The sequence below is a fragment of the Oncorhynchus kisutch genome, linkage group LG4 (assembly GCF_002021735.2).
Source record: "Oncorhynchus kisutch isolate 150728-3 linkage group LG4, Okis_V2, whole genome shotgun sequence".
Lineage (NCBI taxonomy): Eukaryota > Metazoa > Chordata > Actinopteri > Salmoniformes > Salmonidae > Oncorhynchus > Oncorhynchus kisutch.
Window position 1 is genome coordinate 51,669,145 of NC_034177.2, and position 15,382 is coordinate 51,684,526.

Sequence of the window (15,382 nt, forward strand, 5' to 3'; positions counted from 1 at the left end):
TATGGCAGGGGTTCTCAAAGTGGGGTCTGTGGACCTCTGGGGCCAGATGTCAAAATACATGATTTATTTTTTATTTTTTTACATCAGATTTTAAAAATTAATTTGACAAATAACAGATTGGCCAAGGGTTACTTGAAATAAGTTTAGAGGGTATGATACAATATAATATGATTAATCTCCAATTTAGGTTCTTATCCCTGGGCAGGCTCACAGGAATTTTGGTATCCACAGTACTCCACCAATTACACATTTCTTCCCTGACCCCTGCTGCTGTGTCTTTCTATGGGGCTGATCGAGGGACGCTTCGAGTGTGGCAACTTGCTGAAAGCAACAAGAGTGTGAGTACATAACATCCATAAGTATTGTCAAACCTCTCACACTGTCATTCAAAGTTCTGAGTGATTTACAATTTTTATTCTGTGTTGTGTGATTTAATTTCAATCCTCTAATATTGTCACTCATCCCAGTCATGAGTGAATGAATGCCCACAGCCATTTACATTCTGTCTAATCTTATTTAATTGAATTTCAGTGGTAAATTTAATTACGAGCTCTCTCTGCGCACCAACCTATACACAGAGAAGCACACTCAGTGGTTCTACTTCCAGGTGAGGAACACCCGTGTGTAGGTGCGTTACCGCTTCAACATCGCCAAACTGCTGAAGGTAGGTTGTTATTACCATTTTTACTGTGACTCTTTTCCCTCTCCCCTTTGGATTTTTTTGTTGTTGTTGTGTTTTACCAGATTGTCATGTGATACAGCTAAGACTTTAAATACATTTTGATTTGAAGGTGACCAGCCTGTATGAGGAGGGGAAGCTGCCCCTGCTCTACTCTGAGGAGAAGGCCCAGGTCCAGGGGGTGGGCTGGCATCTTGTGGGTCAACAGGCCTCCTACCAATGTAATGGGTGCCAGCACAACAACCAGCCCAGCTACACCCTCTCCTGGATCTTTGTCTTCCCTTACTGCCAGGTAAAGAACATGAGAGAACGTGCTCCAGCACTCGAGCACCAAAAGGCAAGCACTCCCTTGATTGTAAATTGCAATTAAAGCTTTGTCTAAAGGCCCAGTACAGTCAAAAATCTGATTTTACTGTGTTTTACTGTGCTCTTTTGCTAAGAAGCTTTTTTTTTTTTTTTTACATATTTTGTTTTCTTCTAAACACGGTAAGGTACTTAATTGTTACCCAGAAATGATATGATATTGAGATAGAACAGCTGCATTGGACCTTTAAATTATTTTTCTTTATCTTATTCAAGCAACATGTCTTTAATACACAAAAATGTGTATACATTTTTCCCTTACAACCAGGATGCCTGCTACCTTTCCCACTGCTAGCCCTACACCAACCTGTGGGTCCACCCTAGGTTGTGTGAGGAGCGTAAGTTGCTGCTGTACTTTGATCTCCATACTCCTCCTTATTGTCTCTGTGTTTTATCCCCCTCAAGTCAAAGCCAGGGCCCATATCAACAAAGCATCTCAGAGTAGGCGTGCTGATCTAGGATAAGGTCGTCCCTGTCCATGTACAGTGCCTTGCGAAAGTATTCGGCCCCCTTGAACTTTGCGACCTTTTGCCACATTTCAGGCTTCAAATATAAAGATATAAAACTGTATTTTTTTGTGAAGAATCAACAACAAGTGGGACACAATCATGAAGTGGAACGACATTTATTGGATATTTCAAACTTTTTTAACAAATCAAAAACTGAAAAAGTGGGCGTGCAAAATTATTCAGCCCCCTTAAATTAATACTTTGTAGCGCCACCTTTTGCTGCGATTACAGCTGTAAGTCGCTTGGGGTATGTCTCTATCAGTTTTGCACATCGAGAGACTGAAATTGTTTCCCATTCCTCCTTGCAAAACAGCTCGAGCTCAGTGAGGTTGGATGGAGAGCATTTGTGAACAGCAGTTTTCAGTTATTTCCACAGATTCTCGATTGGATTCAGGTCTGGACTTTGACTTGGCCATTCTAACACCTGGATATGTTTATTTTTGAACCATTCCATTGTAGATTTTGCTTTATGTTTTGGATCATTGTCTTGTTGGAAGACAAATCTCCGTCCCAGTCTCAGGTCTTTTGCAGACTCCATCAGGTTTTCTTCCAGAATGGTCCTGTATTTGGCTCCATCCATCTTCCCATCAATTTTAACCATCTTCCCTGTCCCTGCTGAAGAAAAGCAGGCCCAAACCATGATGCTGCCACCACCATGTTTGACAGTGGGGATGGTGTGTTCATTGTGATGAGCTGTGTTGCTTTTACGCCAAACATAACGTTTTGCATTGTTGCCAAAAAGTTCAATTTTGGTTTCATCTGACCAGAGCACCTTCTTCCACATGTTTGGTGTGTCTCCCAGGTGGCTTGTGGCAAACTTTAAAAAACACTTTTTATGGATATCTTTAAGAAATGGCTTTCTTCTTGCCACTCTTCCATAAAGGCCAGATTTGTGCAATATACGACTGATTGTTGTCCTATGGACAGAGTCTCCCACCTCAGCTGTAGATCTCTGCAGTTCATCCAGAGTGATCATGGGCCTCTTGGCTGCATCTCTGATCAGTCTTCTCCTTGTATGAGCTGAAAGTTTAGAGGGACGGCCAGGTCTTGGTAGATTTGCAGTGGTCTGATACTCCTTCCATTTCAATATTATCGCTTGCACAGTGCTCCTTGGGATGTTTAAAGCTTGGGAAATCTTTTTGTATCCAAATCCGGCTTTAAACTTCTTCACAACAGTATCTCGGACCTGCCTGGTGTGTTCCTTGTTCTTCATGATGCTCTCTGCGCTTTTAACGGACCTCTGAGACTATCACAGTGCAGGTGCATTTATACGGAGACTTGATTACACACAGGTGGATTGTATTTATCATCATTAGTCATTTAGGTCAACATTGGATCATTCAGAGATCCTCACTGAACTTCTGGAGAGAGTTTGCTGCACTGAAAGTAAAGGGGCTGAATAATTTTGCACGCCCAATTTTTCAGTTTTTGATTTGTTAAAAAGGTTTGAAATATTCAATAAATGTCGTTCCACTTCATGATTGTGTCCCACTTGTTGTTGATTCTTCACACAAAAAATACAGTTTTATATCTTTATGTTTGAAGCCTGAAATGTGGCAAAAGGTCGCAAAGTTCAAGGGGGCCGAATACTTTCGCAAGGCACTGTAATTGTATACATTAGGATCTAAAAGGCAAAACTGATCCTAGATCAGCACTTCTACTCTGAGATGCTTTGTAAATACCAGCCCAATTGAGATGAAACAGCCAACAGAAGATCAGACCGTTAAGCAGTTTGAGAATACATTTTCCTTGATTTGAACTGCCTAGCTTTTTCTCATATTGCCTGCCAGTGTTTCCAAGATTCAACTAATCTTAGCAAAAGACTGGCCTCTCAAACATCCGATATTTATATGTCCTCCCCACAAGAAAAAATATTATAGCATACTATAGTATAAATACTATAGTACTAACTGTAGTGTTTTTGCAGACTTTACTGCAATTATACTGTAATATTTACAGTTAACTATAGTAAAAGAAAACTGTATTGTACAGTTGAAGTCAGAAGTTTAGATACACATTAGCCAAATACATTTCAACTCAGTTTTTCACAATTCCTGACATTTAATCCAAGTAAAAAATTCCCTGTCTTAGGTCAGTTAGGATCACCACTTTATTTTAAGAATGTGAAATGTCAGAATAGTAGACAGAATAATATATTTCAGCTTTTATTTCTTTCATCACATTCCCAGAGGGTCAGAAGTTATATACATATACTCAATTAGTATTTGGTAGCATTCCCTTTAAAATGTTTAACTTGGGTCAAATGTTTCAGGTAACCTTCCACAAGCTTCCCACAATACGTTTGGTGAGTTTTAGCCCCTTCCTCATGACAGAGCTGGTGTAACTGAGTCAGGTTTGTAGGCCTCCTTGCTCGCACACGCTTTTTCAGTTCTGCCCACACATTTTCTATAGAATTGAGGTCAGGGCTATGTGATGGCCACTCCAATACCTTGACTTTGTTGTCCTTAAGCCATTTTGCCACAACTTTGGAAGTATGCTTGGGGTCATTGTCCATTTGGAAGACCCATTTGGGACCAAGCTTTAACTTCCTGACTGATGTCTTGAGATGTTGCTTCAATATATTCACGTAATTTTCCGACCTCATGATGCCATCTATTTTGGGAAGTGCAGCAGTCCCTCCTGCAGCAAAGCACCCCCACAACATGATGCTGCCACCCCCGTGCTTCACAGTAAGGATGGTGTTCTTCGGCTTGCAAGCCACCCCCTTTTTCCTCCAAGCAGAACAATGGTCATTATGGCCAAACAATTATATTTTTGTTTCATCAGACCAGAGGACATGTCTCCAAAAAGTACGATCTTTGTCCCCATCTGCAGTTGCAAACCATAGTCTGGCTTTTTATGTCGGTTTTGGAGCAGTTGCTTCTTCCTTGCTGAGCGGCCTTTCAGGTTATGTCGATATAGCACTCGTTTTACTGTGGATATACATACTTTTGTACCTGTTTCCTCCAGCATCTTCACAAGGTCCTTTGCTGTTGTTCTGGGATTGATTTGCACTTTTCACACCAAAGTACATTGATCTCAAGGAGACAGAACACTTCTCCTTCCTGAGCGGTATGGCAGCTAGTGGTCCCATGGTGTTTATACTTGCATACTATTGTTTGTACAGATGAACGTGGTACCTTCAGGTGTTTGGAAATTGCTCCCAAGGATGAATCAGACTTGTGGACGTCTTTTGATTTTCCCATGATGTCAAGCAAAGAGGCACTGAGTTTGAAGGTAGGCCTTGAAATACATCCACAGGTACACCTCCAATTGACACAAATTATGTCAATTCGCCTATCAGAAGCTTCTAAAGCCATGACATAATTTTCTGGAATTTTCTAAGCTGTTAAATGGCACAGTCGACTTAGTGTATGTAAACTTCTGACCCACTGAAATTGTGATACAGTGAATTATAAGTTAAATAATCTGTAAACAATTGTTGGAAAAATTACTTGTGTCATGCACAAAGTAGATGTTCTAACTGACTTACTTTGTGAACAAGAAATTTGTGGAGTGGTTGAAAAACGAGTTTTAATGACTCCAACCTAAGTGTATATGTTGTATTTTGCAGATTGTAGTATACTATAGTGTTTACTGTAGGTTTTATGCAGACTGTACTATACTGTAAAAACAGACAGAGGCACCAGTCTCACCCGTCTGTAATGTTTTTCCTGTACATGTGTGAGAGAGTACGTGTGTGAGAGAGCTGCAGGAGATTATGACATCGGAGGCAGGTCTGCCCATAGACACAGAACCAACTGATACCTCACTGACTGACCATGAGGCCAGCCACAGGCTACCCCATTCACCACAGAACTTCCTTTAAGGCCCGATTCAGAGCGGAGTTAATCACTCACAATTTGGATTTTGGCATAAATCATTAATTGACAAGTATAGTTGTGTTTCAGCACCAGTGGATCCAACAGTTTAGAGTCAGATGGACCTCCTCCTCACCTCCAGGCCTTCAACAAGGTAGTAACAGTGGTAGTAAGAACTAACAGTAGTGTTATTGTATCATCAACTAAAGGTACTGTATCTAGTCTGATAAAAAGGAAAGCATGTCAGGTGAATCAGGAGCTAGCGGACAAACACGCTTGCACTGCTCTCCGACCAGGGAGAGATCTAAACGAGTGGTGTCACTTTCACTCCCTCTCTCTCTCTAGCCCCATACACACTTTGCAGACGTTGTTTTGCATAATCATTGTGTTTTGTCTCCACTACAGTTCTGTTAACATTTTTTGTGCAAACTTCAAAAAAATGTGTTATCAAGCATTGTGTCAAATGCATTGTACAGTTGTAGAACCTGTTTGTGTTCCAGCTGATGGCTCCTCCAGCAGCACCCAGGAGGGAGCCTCCCAAATGGAGAGAGATACTAGTCCCCCCAGAGCCCAGCCTTCCAGATAAGGTAGTCTGTTGTGGTAGTCTAAAGAGGGAGTCTTAGCAAGGCTACATTTCATAATTCTCTTACCTCCCTCAAGTGGTGTAGGAGAATACTGCATCTTCACATGCCCACAATATGACACCATGTTCATTTAAATCCCTGAATGAATTAAATCCCTGCATGAATCTCTGAACATTCCTTGAAGCATTCAGCATGTTCAGGGCCTGTATCGCTGTTTTCTCCAGGTGTCTGTCCTATACCTGTTCTTCGACACAGAGAGGTGCCACGAAATCGAAGGTATATCCTCCTCTATGTTTTACAGTGTAGCATCGCTACTAAATAAATGTTGTTATTGTGAAAAGGGTTCTGAGTTTGAAACCCGGGTTGGGAAAACTGATTATTTTTTTGTCTTGTTTGCAGTCAGAGTAACTGCAGCAACTGATGGCAGAGTATGTGAGCAGCAGGAAGCAGTTGACCCTCGGCCCGACCCTCAATGGTAGAGTAATTAACTTTAGTAGACATAATTTCCGTAGCTTATAGCCCTCAAGGTTGCGTGTCCTCTCTTCTCTTCTCTCCTCTCCTCTCTTCTCTTTAATGCATAAAATATTCTAAACTCACGCAGAAACAGAAATGTCCCCTTTTCAGGACCCTGTCTTTCAAAGATAATTTGTAAAAATCAAAATAACTTCACAGATCTTCATTGTAAAGGGTTTAAAACCGTTTCCCATGCTTGTTCAAAGAACCATAAACAATTAATGAACATGCACCTGTGGAACGTCGTTAAGACACTAACAATTTACAGACGGTAGGCAATTAAGGTCACAGTTATGAAAACCTAGGACACTGAAGAGGCCTTTCTACTGACACCAAAAGAAAGATGCCCAGTGTCCCCGCTCATCTGTGTGAATGTGCTTTAGACATGCTGCAAGGAGGCATGAGGACTGCAGATGTGGCAAGGGCAATAAATTGCAATGTCCGTACTGTGAGATGCCTGAGACAGCGCCACAGGGAGACATGATGGACAGCTGATCGTCCTTGAAATGGCAGACCATGTGTAACAACACCTGCACAGGATCGGTACATCCGAACATCACACCTGTGGGACAGGTACAGGATAGCAACAACAACTGCCGGAGTTATACCAGGAACGCACAATCCCTCCATCAGTGCTCAGACTGTCCGCAATAGGCTGAGAGAGGCTGGACTGAGGGCTTGTAGGCCTGTTGTAAGGCAGGTCCTCACCAGACATCACAGGCAACAACGTCGATTATGGGCACAAACCCACCGTCGCTGGACCAGACAGGACTGTCAAAAAAGTGCTCTTCACTGACGAGTCGCGGTTTTGTCTCACCAGGGGTGATTGACAGATTTGCGTTTATCGACAAAGGAATGAGCGTTACACCGAGGCCTGTACTCTGGAGCGGGATCGATTTGGAGGTGGAGGGTCCGTCATGGTCTGGAGCGGTGTGTCACAGCATCATTGCAGGCAATCTCAATGCTGTGCGTTACAGGGAAGACATCCTCCTCCGTCATGTGGTACTGCTCATTCTGTGCGTGATTTCCTGCAGGACAGGAATGTCAGTGTTCTGCCATGGCCAGCGAAGAGCCCGTATCTCAAACCCATTGAGCACATCTGGGACCTGTTGGATCAGAGGGTGAGGGCTAGGGCCATTCCCCCCAGAAATGTCTGGGAACTTGCAGGTGCCTTGGTGTAAGAGTAGGGTAACATCTCACAGCAAGAACGGGCAAATCTGGTGCAGTCCATGAGGAGGAAATGCACTGCAGTACTTAATGCAGCTCGTGGCCTCACCAGATACTGACTGTTACTGTTGATTTTGACCCCCCCCCCCCCCCCTTTGTTCAGGGACACATTATTCCATGTCTGTTAGTCACATGTCTGTGGAACTTGTTCATTTTATGTCTCAGTTGTTGAATCTTGTTATGTTCGTACAAATATTTACACATATTAAGTTTCCTGAAAATAAACGCAGTTGACAGTGAGAGGACGTTTATTTTTTTGCTGAGTTTATGAGTGCCTAAAATCACCTTATTTCTCTGAAATAAAACATACACACTTATTAGCGCATCATGTATCTCTTCCTGTACATGTTGTAACCTAGGCTATGACTGGGGCCCTGTTCAGTGCCCCCAGGCTGTAATATGAGTACCACCTTATTACAGCCTAATACAGCGTAATATGATGTTGGATTAGCTACTTTAGTTGAATGCACTTATTGTGAGTCTCACTGGTTAAGAGTGTCTGCTAAAAACGTGTTCTTCTTCTGAACAGGGAGAGGGCCACATTCCTATACTGCCCCTGCCAGTATCCAACCGGTAAGAAAAACACAACATAAACTAGGTTTCCATACAACCTTTTTATTGGAGTAAAGTACAATGTCGGATAAAAAAATAAATATGTAATGACAGGCCTGAGGGAAAATGTGTGTGGAAACTTTCCAAATTTGGACAAAACTAAACATACTAGACAAGGTGTCGGTGAAATGTATTATTCGAGAAATGTCCATGGAAACGCTGATAAGTGCAAATATTGATATAATAACCATCATAACAAAGTAAACTTGGTGTCACGCGATGACATGCTGTGTGGTGGTCCTCCCACAAACACTCGTTACAGCATACAGTTTATTAGGCTACAGATTAAATACATTATGATGAATTTAACAGGGTGGTGAAAGTCGAGGGTCTTATTCTGGTGACTTGATCATCTTGCTCATTTGTCCATAATTATCGGATCATGTAGGCTATACCCGCACTGTATCTGCGAGCTGTTGGCTAGAGCGCAGGTGCCAATACCAGAGTGGGCACACTCGCTATATAATGCAACATTCTTTGTGAGAAAACCATCAGTAGAGTTTTAAATGCCATGGAGAGAAACAATTCCGGTAAATGGGAATTTAACCAAAGGTGTTTTTATGTGCGCTACGTCATCACGCACAGCATTTTATCCCCAACAAGTTAATTTGATGGAACCATCTCTGGTGGGAAAATGTGCATATTATTCTTTGCAGATTTTAGAATATTCGCATGAAAATCTGTCACCAATTGGATGGAAACCTAGCTACTGACTAGATATTGATCATTATGCTGTAGATATGGATAGATGTACAAACAGACAGATGGTGTACCTATTGGATGGAAACCTAGCTACTGACTAGATATTGATCATTATGCTGTAGATATGGATAGATGTACAAACAGACAGATGGTGTACCTAAACATACAATATGGTAGACATTATAGATCCATTGAAATCACACACTGACTAAATCAATGTAGTGCCACAGATGTGTGTGTTTGCGTATGTGTGTGTGTGTGTCTGTGTGAGTCAGTACAGCTCAGTATCCAAAACATTAAGAACGCCTGCTTTTTCTATGACATAGACTAATCAGGTGAATCCAGGTGAAAGCTATGATCCCTTATTGATATCACTTGTTAAATCCACTTCAATCAGTGTAGATGACGGGGAAGTGACCGGTTAATGAAGGATTTTTAAGCCTTGAGACAATTGAAACATGGATTGTGTGTGTGTGTGTGTGCCATTCAGAGGGTGAATGGGCAAGACAAAAAATTTAAGTGCCATTGAACAGAGCATGATAGTAGGTGCAAGATTTGTCAAGAACGGAGTATGGTAGTAGGCACACCGGTTTGTCAAGAACATGGACATGCCCTGTCAAATTGAGGCTGTTCTGAGGGCAAAAGGGGTCGCGACTCAATATTAGGAAGGGGTTCCTAATGTTTTGTACACTTGGTGTATTATATTACATTACTCTAAAACATTTCTAGGATGCCCAACCTCTTTCCCTCTTGGGTGCATAGCCAATATTGGACCTGACTTCAACTTTCCCCAAAATACTGTGCACTCTAAAGTGCAGTCATGCACACCAAAAAAAAACGTTAGGACCTTTTAAAATTTGTTTGTATTTTTTGCATATTTGTGTTTTTTTGCCCTCCAAATAAAATTTTCTCTGATTCGTTTTTCCAGGTTTCTCACACTTTATTAATAGAAAAACAACATTAGTTTTAAACCGCATCAGGTGACAACTTTTGAGGTCTGCCAAAAATCTAAGAAACGAAGAAACTTTTTTTTTGTGTCGTAAATCAAATGCTTGTCATGCCAAATAGTGTCCCCAAATAGTGTCCCCCCCCCCCCCCCCAGTGTCACAATGAGATTCTGTAAACTCCATCAGCCATCAGCTATCTCAACGGTGTGATGACCTGATGTGTAGAATTTTGGAAATCATTACAGCCTAAATTACGTTATTTTCATCCCAGCTATACAAACAAAGCTGATTTCCACAGATCATTTTGCTGTTTGAACGAGTTTTGTTTTGCTAAAAATATTGAAACATTAAATGATCATTTCTACAACATCAATGAAATCAATGTCTTGAATGTTGCTACGTTTCGGAAATGACAAAGAAAACCTCTGCTTTGGCACATTGCTACTTACCTTGCAGATCACAAAGTCAGCTAATTTCCACTCAATTTATTTGCAAATACGATCGATTCATACACTGGCTCGTCGGGTTGGAATGTCTTTATTTTTTAACTGCCCTTCCCTTATCTACACTGAAATAATATTACTTCAGTCTTCCTCTATTATGATTTTTTAAAAGTGTCTGTCTCGCATAGCTCATTAGTACAACCCATGTGGTTGAATATATATCTAAGCTCTCTATTGTAGGTCCTAGGAAACTAAATACAATCAAGGGATTCCTTACAATTTAGTCAGTACTTTGTTGAAGCACCTTTAGCAGAGATTACAGCTTCAAGTCTTCTTTGGTATGACGCTACAAGCTTGGCACACTTGGGGAGTTTCTCCCATTCTTCTCTGCAGATCCTCTCAAGTTCTGTCAGGTTGGATGTGGAGCGTCACTGCGCAGCTATTTTCAGGTCTCTCCATAGACTGGGCCACTCAAGGACATTCAGAGACTTGTCCCAAAGCCACTCCTGCGTTGTCTTGACTGTGTGTTTAGGGTCGTTGTCCTTTTGGAAAGGTGAACATTCACCCCAGTCTGAGGTCCTGAGGTCTCTGGAGTAGGTTTTTATCAAGAATCTCTCTGTACTTTGCTCTGTTCATCTTTCCCTCGATCCTGATTAGTCTCCCAGTCCCTGCCGCTGAAAAACATCCCCACAGCATGATGCTGCCACCACCATGCTTCACCGTAGGGATGGTGCCAGGTTTCCTCCAGATGTGACTCTTGGCATTCAGGCCAAAGAGTTCAATCTTGGTTTCATAAGTTTGCCTTTTGGCAAACTCCAATCCGGCTGTCATGTGCCTTTTACTGAGAAGTGGCTTCCGTCTGGCCACTCTACCATAAAGGCCTGATTGATGGAGTGCTGCAGAGATGGTTGTCCTTCTGGAAGGTTCTCCCATCTCCAAAGATGAACTCTGGAGTTCTGTCAGAGTGACCATCGGGTTCTTGGTAACCTCCCTGACTAAAGCCCTTCTCCCCCGATTGCTCAGTTTGGCCGGGTGGCCAGCTCTAGGAAGAGTCTAGGTGGTTCCAAACTTCTGCCACTTAAGAATGATGGAGCACAATGTGTTATTGGGGACCTTTAATGCTGCAGAAATGTTTTGGTACCCATCCCCAGATCTGTGCCTCGTCACAATCCTGTTTCGGAGCTCTACAGATAATTCCTTCAACCTCATGTCTTGGTTTCTGCTCTGGCATGCACTGTCAACTGTGGGACCCCAAGTGTGGGACCTTGGGCTCCCAAGTGGAGAAGTGGTCTAAGGCACTGCATCTCAGTTGCTAGAGGCATCACTACAGACCCTAGTTCGATTCCAGGCCATATCACAACCAGCCGTGATTGGGAGTCCCATAGGGCGGCGCACAATTGCCCCAGCGTCGTGCAGGTTTTGCCAGGGTAGGCCATCATTGTAAAAAATCATTTGTTCTTAACTGGCTTGACTGGTTAAATCTAAATAAAAAAATATAGACAGGTGTGTGCCTTTTAAAATCATGTCCAATCCATTGAATTTACCATAGGTGGACTCCAATCAAGTTGTAGAAACATCTCAAGGATGATCAATGGAAACAGGATGGATGGGAGCTCGATTTCGAGTCTCATAGCAAAGGGTTTACAGAAATGTATAAAAACCTGTTGTCGCTTTGTCATTGTGAGGTATTGTGTGTAGATTGATGAGGAATTTGTTTAATTTAATCAATCGTTTAATAAGGCTGTAACGTAACAAAATGTGGAAAAAGTCAAGGGGTCTGAATACTTTCTGAATACTGTATATTTATTGGAGGGCCAGAAAATAAAATTAACAGAGGACAATCATTTTTACCTGGTCAAAAACCTCCACATCCTTCTCAGCCCATGGCTGAAGGTGGTACTCAAATGTTTTCTGGTCTTGTTTGACAACTTCCAGCACATCAGGTGGTTTCAGTGATCTGAAAGTACCTTATACAAAAATACCAATAGACAAACAACAACACTAAGGACATCACAAATTTGAAAGACTACAGTATATGAAATTCAAATATTTATTTTCCACCATAATTTGCTAATAAAATCATTAAAAATCCTACAATGTGGACATGGATTTTATTTTCTCATTTTGTCTGTCATAGTTGAAGTGTACCTATGATGAAAATTACAGGCCTCTCTCATCTTTTTAAGTGGGAGAACTTGCACAATTGGTGTCTGACTAAATACTTTTTTGCCCCACTGTAAGTAACGTTACAGTAGCTAGCAACGTCAATCTTTAAAAATATCTTATTGTTAAATAGGAATAAATAATATATGTACTTAAGACAAATACATAGTAAAGAAAGCGTTCTCTTTTCAGTCTTTTCAGTTATCTGAAGCAGCAGGTAGTCAGCCGGTTTCACCCTCAAAAACACTGTGAAATAGAACTAGAACTGTCTGCCTCCTCCTTCATTCGCGACCACTATGAAGTAAAATAGAGCCAAGCAACAGCCCTAGCAACAGAAGCTAGAACTCATCGAATCCCATTGTGACGTAGAGGGAGGGACACTATTTGGCATGACAGCCCTAGCACTGCACGGTATGGCTCGTTACATTGTTGTGTGCGTGTTTGTGTACATGAGGAACATGTAAGCCACTTTCAATTTCCTTATGTAGGGGGCAAGATAAATGTTTCAATTTCCTTGTCTTTCATCAAGATAAATGTTTATGGTGTAACGTCATCCCCAGGCTATTGCGCACACAGCACATGTAATCTTCACTAATTAACCCAGCCACAAAGTAATAATTATGGCTAAACACCTCCCATTTACACAATTTATCTTCTTAAAATTAGATTTTAAACCTAACCCGGAACTCTAACCTTAAATTTAGATCAAAAAGCACATTTTAGTTTTAATTAATTTTTACGATTTAACCAATTTTACTTTGTGGCTGAGCTATCTAGTGGACTCCCCCATCATACTTCAACCTAGTGGGTTATGTCACATTTATGTAACATTCATGAACCCTTTGTAAAGCATGACATATGGTTATAGATGCTTTGTAACATTTATGTAGTGCTTATAAAAGGCACTATGAAGGCTTTATGAAGGCTTTCTAAGCCGAACGTAATTTAAAGCGAGACCGGTTAGGGTCAAGGTTTTTAAATAACTTTTTCTTTAATAAGAAATAATAACACTTAGTTTATTTAGGGTTAACTTTTTTGAACTTGAACCACAAATAGGATAAATGTAAATTAATTTCCTTAGGCATTAATCATGCAAACCTATTCGTTTTTTATTGTGACATGGCCTCAGTGAGATTCCAACCTATCATTTTCTGTTGTTTATCCATGAAATTAGTCCACTTCGCCACCAGGAAGGAGCTAGCGTTCCATGATTTTTCATACATGCAAAGCTGTACATTTTAGTCTATTCAAATAGACCCCCTTTCAAAGTAAACAAGCACTCATTCAGTTTAGGTGCGGCCAATTAGTGGGTGTGGCCAACACACCTGAACACACTTAATGGATTTCCCCTTTTGAGTTGTCTCACTGAAATCTTCTTACTCTTTCAAATGACTGCTCAACTTGTTGACTGCTTGATCCACACAGCAGACATTGTGGGCTAGGTTAGGGATGCTGTGTTGCACGTGTAGCGCTACATTTTACGTGGCGTCATTACATCATGTACCTACGTTATATAGGTATGCACGTCAGCTTTGACATCGGTTTTTAACATCGCCGTTAAACTAGACATCGCGCCGATACTGATGTTGGCATTTTTAGCTAATATCAGCCGATTCCGATATGTTCACCGATATATCATGCATCCCTAATAGAGAGAGCTTTGTTGATGCTGAGAATGGAATGTATACATTTTTAAATAACATTCTTAAAACGTTCTCTTTTGGTTTTTATGGAAAGTTTTAACGTTCTTGGAACAATTTGAGAATGTGACTTTAAATAGGACCATGAGTAAACCTGTAGGATATGTTATCCTGAAGTACTGAAATTCCTACAGAAGATTGTTGTATCTTAACGTTCTTGGAACAATTTCAGAGCATTCCCAATGTCAAAACAGTTGGAGAACATTCCTATAATTAAATGTAACCATGTTTGAACTATAAGGAAACTTTCTGTTAAAGTAATGAAATACCAACAAAATATAGTTTTTTAAGTTGCTTAAATTTGCTGAGAATGTTCCAACGCCAAGCAACTGTTTTGCACCACTCCCAGAAAGTTGTGGGAAGGTTGTATGCAAAATAACCATAGGTCAACCATGCTCTCACCAAGCTCTAAGAAACTAATGGTTCTCAGAATGTTATATGCTAATGTGACCTTCCTGGTCCCGTCCCTCAAGTCAGTGAGTCAACACAGGAAGGAGCAATGGATGAATAGTACATTTATTTCCAAAGCTGCAATCATTACTCAGCAGGATATAAATAGCACTCCCACAGCAAATCTCCATAAATCTTCTGTCTGACATACTAACAACAATAAACAACTATCAATGTCTATCAAAGTCATTGTGATTGTATAGTGGATAACAATTTCCAATCATTCTTAATTTAATACAAATAAATACATTGTTTCCATGTGCAATCAGACAAACATCAGAATAAACTATAATCTATTTTATTATTCAAAATATATCAAATTATCATGAAATTACTCAATGTCACACTCTCGTGGCGAAGAAATATAATACACCTGAAATGTACCACATTGTTTCCTAAACTAACAAAACCAGGCTAATACGCTGGCTGGTGCTTATGAGTTTATAAAACATATTCTTTACACATGTCATAAATTACCTGCAATGATGGGACACACACAGTATAGATGAATGCTCATTCGTCGACGGGGTATAAATAGCACTCCTAAAGAACATGCATTTTTGAGTTAGCTACCAACTTCAGAGGGAACTTTATTTAGCTAGCATAAAATCCACATGGAAAACTGAGATTCGGCAAATAACGTTTAAAGAGTGGCTTATTAGACGCCAA